We start from the raw sequence: 12966 nt of genomic DNA, 5'->3' as shown, positions 1-12966 counted from the left end.
CTCCTACGGATCAAATTATCACGCGAACTGACTATTCCTACAAAGGTGCTCCACCACGTACCCGGTACCCGCGAATGCAGCAATCGTGCACCTAGGGTTTTAGGGTTTATTTGTTAACGTCGCCTTTATGTAACACTCATGTGTGCGAGACAGCGAGAGGCCGACTGCGTGCGTGCGCCTCTTCTCTTCGTATATGTACTCCACCATTTGTCTGGTGTCCAAAAAATTATAATAACTACTAGCAATGTGCCAATGCGTTGCCACACGATCAAAGTAGATTAATACATATTCACCGATTTGATAAAAAAAGTCTAGTTTTGAAATGCGTATATCAGTAAAAATATGTTATGTTTCACTCAAAATATATTCCTTTGGCGGTTTTGATGAGATAAGGGAGGAATGTTGTTGGTTTCAAGATTCGAGAAGTGGTATATGTCTAATTTCTACTCTTACTAGCAAGATGCCCGTGCGTTGCACGAAACATCAAGATCTTGTGGGAGAAAAGGATGAACGAGGGAAGGCCTTATCTGCAAATGTGGTGAAGAGTGCGGGTAAATTGCCATATTTTCCTTCCTATCCGTCAGATATAAATCGGATGACCTACATTGCAGGATGGCAGGCCCACCATCATCACCAACTCTATTTTTTATCCCTACTCTTATAAAAAGAATTGTTGGTGATGATCGTGTGCCTGCCATCCTGCAATATAGGCTGTCCGATCTATATCTGACGGATAGGAAGGAAACTATGGCAATTTTGCAAAAAGATACCCACACCCCTCTCCACATTTGCAAATAAGGCCTTCCCTCGTTCATCCTTTTCCCCCACAAGATAAACTACTCATACAAATGCATCTTGATGTTCCGTGCAACGCATGGGCATCTTGCTAGTTGTTGCAAAAAGCCCATGTGTGTGTCAGAGAGAGGGAGAGTGGAGGAGGACGGTGTGCATGTGTGACAAAGACACAAGGAGTGTGTGTGCGATAGGAATCAGCTTAAAATGAGGTGATAGTGTGTGTGTGCACGATCAAGAGGGCGTGTCTCAAGAAGGGAAGAAAAATCTACATAGATACAAAGAGCGGGAGAGAGACATGTATGCGATGGTGGAAGCACGAGTGTGCGGGTGTATAAACCTATCTAGAGGCTAGCTAGTCGATAAATGTTTGTGAGAGAAATACAAGTCGGGGTGCGAAAGCGAGAGTTTTGTGTGTGTGAGAGAGAGACGGTAGTCGGGAAGGGGAGTGGAAGCAGGAGTTGTGTGTGTGTGTCTGTGAGAGAGAGAGGAGACTGTAGTCGGGGTTGTCTGATCGGTAAACAAATGAATAATGTCAGTCTACGATGGAGACAAAAAGGATACCGCAACAAATGTTGTGTCTACAGGAGAGAGAGAGAGAGAGTAATTTTAGTGGTATGAGTCATATGTAGAGACATATAGGGTGTGTGAGAGAATTCCATAGAGAGAAAGACAAAGTGAAAGACGAGTGGAGACTGTGTGTGTGGCGGTGAAAAAGAAAGCTTAGGTACCGAGTGATACCAGAGAACAGTAGAGACGTGAGAGATAATGTAAACCGTGTAATGTATAATGATAGGGAGAGTGTGACACTTCTCAAGGGAGACGTCGAGAGACCATGTTTGCGAGGATAGGAGAAACATGAAGTGAGCGTGCGGGTGAGCTGGAGAAAAGAGAGTGATAGCTACCTGAAGGAGCATGCATGCGAGAGAGATGGGCGTGAAAGGAGTGAACAAAAAAGGGATTCAAATATTTGAATTCGAGATGATGATACATGTAATCCATACTCGAACCAAAATTGATCTATCAAACATGCATACTCATATGAATTCACGCACATCTATGTTATTTAATATGTAGATATTACTGATCCATACATTTTAGTAGAACATAATTTGGTTAATTTTTTTTCGAATTCAACCTTAAGATTTCGAGATCGTTGTATTTGTAAATCATATTATACATATAAAGGAGCAGAATTCTTTGTTGTGCTTTTGAAAGTATATAAAAAATGATGTATATAGAATGTAATTCCAATTGAAAATGGATCCCGCCCGAAAAAAATAGAATACAAACGGGATTAGAATTGAGTTGGCACGGTAAACGTGCACTCTGCAAAATTTGAACGAAGCGGGGAAAGTCGCAGTAACCGCCCGAAACCAAAATCAGCGAGATGGAAATCACTACTGCCTATCACTGCCATGCAAATCCTATCTGCTGGATTTCTATAGGCTTCGATAGGGGTAGGTTTGTAATTTCACCCAAACGTGACGTAACCGCCTCTCACCCGGATTCATACATGGTGGGCGCCAAAACACAGTGTGTCATCGGCCGAAATCGACTCCCTCCCCGATTCATATTCATACACGGTGGGCGCCAAAAACAAACTCTCGTCGGCAAATATTCGGTGTATGCGAGATTACCGTCCTATCCCCAACCGACTAATGTTGCTGTGATGTAGTAGAAATTTGAAACGGGGGCTAAGTTTGTAAATTTCCTCGCATTTGAGACTAGCGCGCCCTGAATACATGGTTCCCCCCTTCCTCTCTACCTCCCTTTTCCCCATTCGTACTCCGTGGGCGCCAAAACACCCTCTCCACCCCACCCTCCTCCGTCCGCCACCCCATCCACCGCCGTCCTCCTCCACCATGCCGGAGCTGATACCCCGACGCCACCGTCCGTTACAAGAGATCGACCTCTCTCATCCACGGCTTCAGACCGGGATCCTTGCATCCCATCCTCTCGCTTCATCCCCGCCGTCGTCCACCTTGCCGGCGCCGCTCCTACGACCGTCTCGTCCACCGCGCCCCGCCGCCACCGTCTACCCTCCTAGATCTTCTTCCACGCCGCCGACAGCCATCGCTACCGGAGCACCGTCAAATTCTCAGCAGATGCGTACACGACGCCGCACCAGAGGCGGTACTCTTTCGTATCTGCTCAACTTATTTATCGCAGCAAGAAAATAGATCACCACTGCTTTACTCTGATTTCTTGTCTTGGTTGCGAAGTTGCCTTTGTCCGGTTTGCACCTTCAGATCCGCCATGGCACGCTCAACACTATACTCCCAATGCTTATGGTTTTCCCCTTTTATATTCCACACTAGTTAAATCACAGTAGACTAAATTTCAAAATTGGGCCAGTCAATTTTTCAAAGCTCGCCGGAGTTCGCCGGTGTGAACGAAGGGGCTCGGGTGGTTGTGGGGCCTCGCCGAACGAAGAAAACTCGACGCGGGTGGGGGTTGGGGCGGGGGTGGGGGGTGGGGGTGGCGGAGGAACACAGGCGGCGGGGGCCGGTAGCCCGTGCGGTGTTCTGTATGGGAAGAATCAGAGACGAGGAAGAAGATGGGTTAGGAGACATAGGATCTTCATCCAACCGCCTGAAATGGTCGAGAGACAGCTGGGAGTTGCATTCTTAATGCGCTCTGGTTCATCATGTGTGGGCACTGCGCAACCAACATTTTATTATCCAAAATCTGCTTGCTCTTCTTTACCATGTTCCTCTTCCGTTCTTCTTTAATATGTACTCTCTCCGTTCCTAAATACAAGTCTTTGTATAGATTCCACCATGGACTACATATGGAGCAAAATGAGTGAATCTACACTCTAAAATGTATTTGGATACATCTGTATGTGATCCATAGTGGAAATCTCTACCAAGACTTATATTTTGGAATGGAGGGAGTATGATAGTGGTACAGTATGTTCCTTATACTGAAGATGAGCAGGGACTTTTGCAGTGTAGAGGTCTATACGGTCAGTTGTGATGGACACTTTGAGCCTCTTTGATTCGTAGGATCTTGTAGACATAGGAATAGGATTTGTAGTCACCTGCCCACTTGAATCCTATAAGAATAGCAAGGAAATGCGGGGAGCTGTGTCACCTTTGAGAGTAACACTGATATTAACCGTACCTCACCTTCACTTGAAGAGAGCTGGTATCCGAAGCCTTTCTAGCCGTACCGGCAATACTAGCACATATATTCCAGCAAGTTCCACTTTGCTGATTTTACTCTGATGCTTACGGTTTTCCCCGTTATATCTACACTATGATCTGTGTAGCTGCTTTGTGTCGCACTAGCAGCAGTCCACTCTTGAAGCTAAACACTGCAATGACTTACAAAATTGGCACCAAGGCATTGAGTGCCATTCTGGATGCAATGAAACTCATACGCTCCCCACCTGTTGATTCTTGTTCAGAATATGATCCTAATGACTATTCTAACCTCGAGGAGTCAAAGGCAGATGGCCTGTCCTGTTCACCCATCAAGGTGCCTGTTCTAATTTGGCAATGTTTTATTGATTGCGGGTATCTTGCATATGTTGTCTTGCATTTCTTCTACTTTGTTGCACCGCCATCTGCTTAGTTTACTCATCATATATGTCGAGATGCCATGCCCATCCATTATCAATACATATTCCATCTGTCATCATACCATGTTTTTCCACTCAAATGCTGTTCTTGTGCATCAGACATCAAAAAGGAAGAGGGTGATTGCCGAACCTGAAGGAGCACCAGCAAAGTCCTTGAAAAACGTGGTGGTGCCGGAGAAATCAGGCAGCACCCCACTTATATTGGTTGTACAACCAGTGACACAAAACGTAGGACCGACTCCAGCAGACTGTACCCATACTTCACTGGCCACACCACTAGCCCCACCACACAAGACCTGCACTCCAGCAAAAGGTATACCGATTTCATTTGCCATAGCACCAGCTGTACCACAGAAAAATCCCACTCCAGCAAAAAGTATAGCAAGTCCACTGGCCGAAGACCTATCCCAACCGCAGAGATGGCCAATTCCTGCAGATTGGAACCCCATTCCATTTATTCCCAGTTTAAAAGACAATGCTTTCAATGTTGTTAGGGACTACGTGCATATATTCCCATCATGGGAAGATTATTGTGAAGACAAACACCATTTTCACATCTTCCTGTCCAACTTACGTGTAAGTGCTATTATTCATGGTTATTATTTTCCTGTTTTCTGCTGATTGAACACATCAATGATTTACATTACATTGTTGTAACTAGGCGAGGGTCAATCTGGATAGTCATGACGAGCAAAGCTTGCCTGTGCTTTTCAAGGAAGCATTGCAGCAGTATCGGTGTTACCTGAGGAAATCACACTTTGATGGCAAGTCTATAAACAAATTTCCAGTGAAGTCTCATGTGCTAAATTTAGAAGACATTGAATGGAAAAACCTTGTTATGCACTGGTCTCGTTCCCAGGATGAGGTACTGTCTATGAAATCACATGACAATTTGAACTTATACTTTTCCGCATGTGCCTTACGGATCTTTTTTGCAGGAAATCTGCTCGAAGAAGAATTCCGGTTTGACAAGAACGACAGGATATCGCAAATATGCTGCCCGCTGCTTTGCTCTTGTTAGTACCTGTTGTCCTGTATCACTGTACTTGCATACACACCTGGTTCATTATGTGACAACAGTATGCATGATAGCTTGCTTATCAATTGTTCGCTCCAAATTATCTGATCTGTATGAATGGTTACATTAATGTAGAATATATCCAATGCCAATGTTTTTTTAGCTCTGCATTGTTCTTGTAAGTACATGCTGTCCTTTATCAGTGTACTTATAATGACAGGTAGTTGTTCATGTACCATCACTCTGCAGCTTATTTTCCTTTGCCCTCCATTTTCTACACATCAGATCTATATTTACTCTTACCATATGGTTGGTACTGAAGAAGTTTAGCTGTGCATTGCTCTTGGCTGTACCTTTTGCTTGTATCGCTGCACTTACATTTATAGCTACTTGGTTATGTAGCATCACTCTTCATCTTATCTTAAATATTCTCCTTTTTTCGTATATTATCACATCTATATTTACTCTTAACAAAATGTAGAATAAAGGCAATGCTTTTGAAGAAGATTCTGTGGTAAACTTCTTGAATTGCCCTCCCATCAGCATGGACAAGGCCTTTATAGAGCCTGTCTTCACCAATAATGTAAGTTTGTCCATCTCAAGCCTTCAAACTTTGTTGTATATATTTGGTTAGGCATGACTGCAACAGCTGTTTATTTTTGGTGTTTGCATCAAATTGCTTGTTTAAAGTTTATTATGTAGTTCATAAACAAAAGTTTGTCCTTTCTCAATTTAAGTTTTCAGTTGTACAACCAAGTTCCTTCTTCATACCATGTAAATTAAACTATACAGAGCAAGTGATCTTCTTTTGCACTGCATGTATGCTTCTGTCCTTCATCCGTAATCCAGTGGTCTGGTGAACCTACCCACTACAACACAATGTCATATTCTGCAATGTCTTAACTATGAACAATGTCATATCATTCTACTATTATTTAAACCGTCTCTTTATTTGCCAATCTGAAATGGTATAAATTGACAGCACACTAACCATTGATACTTATGAGTTCTTGATCTGTAATCCAGTGGTGTCGTGAAGCTGCCAACTCCTTCACAATGTCATTTCATGCCATGTCTTGACCTGAACAATACCATATTGTGTTAATGCAATTTTAAACTATGTCACTTTATTCGTCAGTAAGAAATGTGATGAATTGTCAGCACTAATACTTTTATGTGCAAAACCTATCATTTGTCTGCTTGTTTATCTTTCAGAGTGAGGAAGATATAAGTGTTGAAAAAGCGCAGTCTCATCATCTTGCTCAGCTGCTTGCGCTGCAGCTCCCCAGCAGGGCTAACATTTCTTGAACTCTATTGAAGTGCTGTCGGTTTTGTATATTATTTTGTCGGTGTGTTTATTTGCACTGGTGGCGATCTTTGATGCCCAGTGTATGTAATCTGATGTCTTCTTGTGCTTTATTATCATAGTAGCGAACTTTGATGCCCAGTGGATGTAATATGCCGTAATTTCTTTATTGTATAGTCTAGGTTTTTTCTTATTCACGATGCTGCAGTTATTTTACTGTATATATATCCTGTCTTCGCAGTAAACCGGCCAAACCGTAAAATTATGGTACATAATCGGGCCGTCATGCAATCACGATGTAGGTTGGGCCTGAAACGTGCCGAACAGCTCACGGGCCGGCAGCAGCCCGAAATGAACCCCGGCCCATGATTGTGCGAATCAAATCACGGGCTTTTAACAGGCCAAAATTGTCTCGGTCCTTGTTTGGCCCAATCAGATATCGGCTGCGAGGAGGCCGGATGCAAACCGGGCCGTAGTTAGGCCCAACTATATGACGGGCTTTTAACAAGCCGAAATTAATATAGGGCCGAAATGTTAACCGGGCCCTTAACAGGCCAAAACTAATATCAGGCCGAATTACTAAGTGGGCCTTTAGCAAGTGGGCCCAAAAGCATAGTGTCCAGTTGACGGGCCGAATCTGATATGGGCCATAATTGAGCCCAAAGCCTCTTAAAGGGCCAGGCCTGATCTGGGCCGTAATTTGGCCCAGAACGTGGTAGGCTTTTAATGGGCCGGATCTCATATGGACCACTATTAGGCCCGGAGCGTGGCAGGCCATTAATGGACCGGATCAAATATGGACCGACATTTGGCCCAAAACATGGCAGCCAGTTAATGGGCCGGCCTACTAGGGTCCTCAAAATCTTGTGGGCCTACAGCTGGGCCGGCCCATTAATGTCGGCGAAATCTCGTGGGCCTTTAGCTAGGCCGGCCCATTATGATCCGTAAGAATCTTGTGGGCCTTTACCTAGGCCGGCCCATTATGGCCCGCAAAATCTTGTGGGCCTTTAGCTGGGCCAGCCCATTATGGTCCGCAAAATCTCGTGGGCCTTTAGCTGGGCCGGCCCATTATGGTCCGCAACTCTTGTGGGCCTTCAGTTGGGTCGGCCCATTTAAACTTGATGGGCTGGTCCACGTGTCAACATATCATAGCCGCGTCTCGCCCATTGGATGAGTGACACCTGTGCCAACGCGGACCTGACACGTGTCTCCCCCAGCCAATGATGATTTTACACGTGGAAAATCCCCATTGGTTGGGGCTGTTAACGGGTTATCGGATCCAAAACCCGACCCGATAGCTTAACGACGTTCCGTTACGGTGGATGCCACGTGTCGGTCACCTCTGTGACGCGCGATTTATCGTCATGGAAGTGGACACTTCCGTGATGATAATTTTGGTAATGTCATGGAACACTTCTACGACAGCACAGGTATGACTATCTTGATTCTGTCATAAATTTGTGATGGATGTACATGCATGACAAAAAACGCGACCTACTGTGACAAACACGTATCATCACGGAAGTGTATTTTTTTTGTAGTGATACCCGATACTCAGTTCTCCTTTGGTGGTGAAGAAGATGGTGGTGGTGATGAAGAAGAGGCCTTGTCCTCAGATTTCCATGGTAGTGGTCCACCATCATAAGAGGAAGAGTGAGTCTCATGGGTCCTGCAACTAGCAGCCAAACTCATACATTTAAACCTTGCCTCATGTTCAAAGACTTGGTTCTGGAGGTCATAGATCTGGCTTTGGAGGAAGTTGATTTGCTCGTTGAGGGTGAAGATGATGTCCTTCATGGGCTTGCCATCCACCTTGAGATCATGTGAGAGGTCCATGATCATGAGGTGATTGGCATGGAGTCCACGCTCCACCGTCCCCTTGCACCAGAAGACATCTTGCTGCATAGCTTCAAGCCTAGCCTCCATGGTTCTCGCCCCCTTGGGACAGGGCACATCGCGAAGGTGAAGCACCCCCTCATGCATCTCAATGACCTGAGGGTGCTGCACCACCTCCCGCAAATATGGGTTGATGACGTTCTTGAAGAACTTGTCCTTGGAGGAGCTTGAAGCAGCCATGGTAGATGGGATCAGACAGAAAACAGCAAGGGAAAAGGAGAACAGAGGATTTCTTCGCGATACAGTGGTTAACAGGTTCGGGAAGTATATATAGATTTTTTATCTTGGAGGACAAGTATACGGAAAAAACCGAAGTACGGAAGGTGTCCTAGGTGGGCACAATCCTCCTGGGTGTGCCAGGCTTGCCTGGCGCGCCTTGGTGTCTGTTTCTCCTGGGGACAATCCTCCCGGGGACGCTTCCTGGGAGTTTCTTTATTTCAAAAATTCTAAAATATTCCAAAACTGATAAAAAATATTTTTGCGGATTTTTCGGAGTCCGTTTACTTACCGTATCATGTACCTCCTTATTTTCACGATTCTGGAGTGTTCCGGAAGGACTCTTTTATGTGCTCTTCCGGCGTCAAAGTTTGGATAACATTACTTTCAACATTAATAGGCGTACGTGAGATATAATGCTTTATTCGTTACCCATTGACAACCTTCGGGTTAGTACCTTTGGAATTATTTATTTTGATGGCTCCAGACTGGTAAACCTCCTTGATGACATATGGGCCTTCCCGTTTCGAGAGGAGCTTTCCTGCAAAAAATCTAAAACGAGATTTGTACAAAAGAACATATTCTCTGACTTTAAACTCATGCTTTTGGATTCTTTTTTATGCCATCTTTTAACTTTTTCTTTGAATAACTTTCCATTTTCATAAGCTTGGGTTCTCCATTCATCTAATGAGCTAATATCAAATAACCTCTTTTCACCAGCAAGTTTGAAATGATAGTTGAGCTCTTTGACTGCCCAATATGCTTTATGTTCTAACTCAAGAGGCAAATGACATGCTTTTCCATAAACCATTTTATAAGGAGACATACCCATAGGATTTTTATATGCTATTCTATAAGCCCAAAGTGCATCATCTAATTTCTTAGACCACTTCTTCCTGGACCTATTGACAGTCTTTTGCAAAATTAGCTTTATTTCTCTATTGCTAAGTTCAACTTGACCACTAGACTGAGGATGATAAGGTGATGCAATTCCATGGTTAACATCATACTTGGCAAGCATTTTACGGAAAGCCCCATGAATAAAGTGTGAACCACCATCAGTCATTAAATATCTAGGGACTCCAAACCTTGGGAAAATAACTTCCTTAAGCATTTTAATAGAGGTGTTGTGATCAGCCCTACTGGTTGGAATAGCTTCTACCCATTTAGTAACATAATCAACAACAACCAAAATATGTGTATACCCATTAGAGGAAGGAAAAGGTCCCATGTAATCAAATCCCCAAACATCAAATGGTTCAACAGCAAGTGAATAATTCATAGGCATTTCTTGATGCTTACCGATATTACTTATTCTTTGACATTCATCACAAGATAAGGCAAACTTATGGGCATCCTTGAAGAGAGTAGGCCAATAAAATCCAGACTGTAATACCTTATGAGCAGTTCTATCTCCAGCATGATGCCCTCCATAAGCCTCGGAGTGACATTTCCGTAGGATTTGTCCCTGTTTATGCTCAGGTACACAGCGTCTAATAATACCATCTACACCTTCTTTATAAAGATGTGGGTCATCCCAAAAGTAGTGTCTTAAATCATAGAAGAATTTTTTCTTTTGTTGGTATGTAAAGCTAGGCAAATATTTAGCAACAATGTAATTAGCATAGTCAGCATACCAAGGAGTACTATTAGCAACATTTATTGCAGCTAACTGCTCATCAAGAAAACTATTATTAATAGGTAGTGGGTCATCAAGCACATTTTCAAGCCTAGACAAGTTATCAGCTACGGGGTTCTCAGCTCCTTTTCTATCAATGATATATAGATCAAATTCTTGTAACAAGAGAACCCAACGAATAAGTCTAGGTTTAGCATCTTTCTTTTCCATAAGATATTTAATAGCAGCATGGTCTGTGTGAACAGTGACTTTGGAATCAACAATATACGGTCTAAATTTATCACAAGCAAACATCACTGCTAAGAATTCTTTTTAGTAGTAGCATAATTTCTTTGAGCACTGTCTAGAGTTTTACTAGCATAATGAATAACATTCAATTTCTTATCAACTCTTTGTCCTAGAACAACAACAACAACATAATCAGTAGCATCACACATATTTTCAAAAGGCAAGTTCCAGTCAGGTGGTTGAACAATAGGTGCAGAAATTAAGGCTTTCTTGAGTGTTTCAAAGGCTTCAAGACAATCATCATAAAAAAAAGGAATATCCTTTTGCAAAAGATTGGTAAGAGGCCTAGAAATTCTAGAAAAGTCTTTGATAAATCTCCTATAGAAACGAGCATGACCTAGGAAACTACGAATACCTTTGATGTCCTTAGGACATGGCATTTGCTCAATTGCATCAACCTTAGCTTGATCCACTTCAATACCTCTTTCAGAAATTTTATGACCCAAGACAATGCCTTCATTAACCATAAAGTGACACTCTTGCAATTCAAGACAAGATTTGTTTGTTCACATCTCTGCAAAACTCGATCAAGATTGCTTAAGCAATCATCACAAGACTTCCCATAAACAGAAAAGTCATCCATTAAAACCTCAACAACCTTTTCACAAAAGTCAGAGAATATAGCAGTCATACATCTTTGAAAGGTAGCAAGTGCATTTCATAAACCAAAAGGCATACATCTATAAGCATAAGTTCCAAAGGGACAAGTAAAAGTGGTCTTTTCTTGATCAGGCTGAGAAATAGGTATTTGTGAAAAAGCCAGAATATCCATCAAGGAAGCATAAGCGTGTGTGCTTAGATAATATTTCAAGCATTTGTTCAATAAAAGGCAAAGGGTAATGATCTTTTCTAGTTGCTTTATTTAATTTTCTAAAATCAATTACCATTCTATAGCCTGTAACAATTCTTTGTGGAATAAGTTCATTTTTATCATTAGGAATAACAGTTATACCTCCTTTCATAGGGACACAATGAACAGGACTTACCCATCTACTATCAGCTATAGGATAGATTATACATGCTTCTAGAAGTTTTAGTATTTCCGTTCTTACCACCTCTTTCATCTTCGGATTTAACCGACGTTGGTGATCAACAACGGGTTTAGCATCGGATTCCATATTGATTTAGTGTTGACATAGAGTGGGACTAATGCCCTTTAAATCATCAAGAGTATATCCAATAGTAGCCCGGTGCTTCCTTAGAACTTTCAATAATCTTTCTTCTTCATGTTCTGAAAGGTTAGCACTGATAATAATAGGATATATTTTCTTTTCATCAAGATAAGCATATTTCAAAGTGTCTGGCAATTGTTTTAATTCAAACACAGGATCACCTTTAGGTGGAGGAGGACCTCCAAGAGTTTCAATAGGCAAATTGTGTTTAAGTAGAGGACGTTGTTCAAAGAAAATCTTATCTATTTCATTTCTTTCATGCATATGTAAATCATTTTTCATGGTCTAGCAAATACGGTTCTAAAGGATCAGTAGGTGGCACATCAATAGAAGTGAGACCAACTAATTCATCCTTACTAGGTAATTCTTTTTATGAAGATTTCTACTAAACTTGGAAAAAATTAAACTCATGAGACTCATCACCAAAGCTAACATCGACAGTTTGTTTCTTACAATCTATCTTAGCATTAACTGTGTTCAAGAAAGGTCTACCAAAGATAATGGGACAGAAGTCACCTTGTGGGGAACCAAGAACAAGAAAATCAGTAGGGTATTTTATTTTCCCACACAAGACTTCAACTCTAACAATCCCAATTGGCTATATAGTGTCTCTATTAGCAAGTTTAATAGTAACATCTATTTCTTCTATCTCAGCAGGTGTTATGTCTTTCATAATTTCTTGATATAAAGTGTAAGGAATAGCACTCTCACTAGCACCCATGTCACATAAACCATGATAACAGTGATATCCTATTTTAACTGAAATAACAGGCATGCCAACAACAGGTCCATGTTTATCTTTTCTATCAGGTTTAGCAATTCTAGCAGCTTCTTCACAGAAGTAAATAACATGCCCATCAATGTCTTCTTCCAAGAGATCTTTAACCATAGCAATGCTAGGTTCTACTTTAATTTGGTCATCTGGTTTAGGTGTTCTAATATAGCTTTTGTTAACCATAGTTGAAACTTTAGCATGTCCCTTTATCCTAAGAGGAAAAGGTGGTTTCTCAATATAAACAGAAGGGACAACTGGATCAACATTATAAAGTA

The sequence above is a fragment of the Aegilops tauschii genome, chromosome 6 (assembly GCF_002575655.3).
Source record: "Aegilops tauschii subsp. strangulata cultivar AL8/78 chromosome 6, Aet v6.0, whole genome shotgun sequence".
Taxonomy (NCBI): Eukaryota; Viridiplantae; Streptophyta; class Magnoliopsida; order Poales; family Poaceae; genus Aegilops; species Aegilops tauschii.
The sequence above is the reverse complement of the archived record's forward strand: the minus strand, read 5'-3'. Positions refer to the sequence as shown.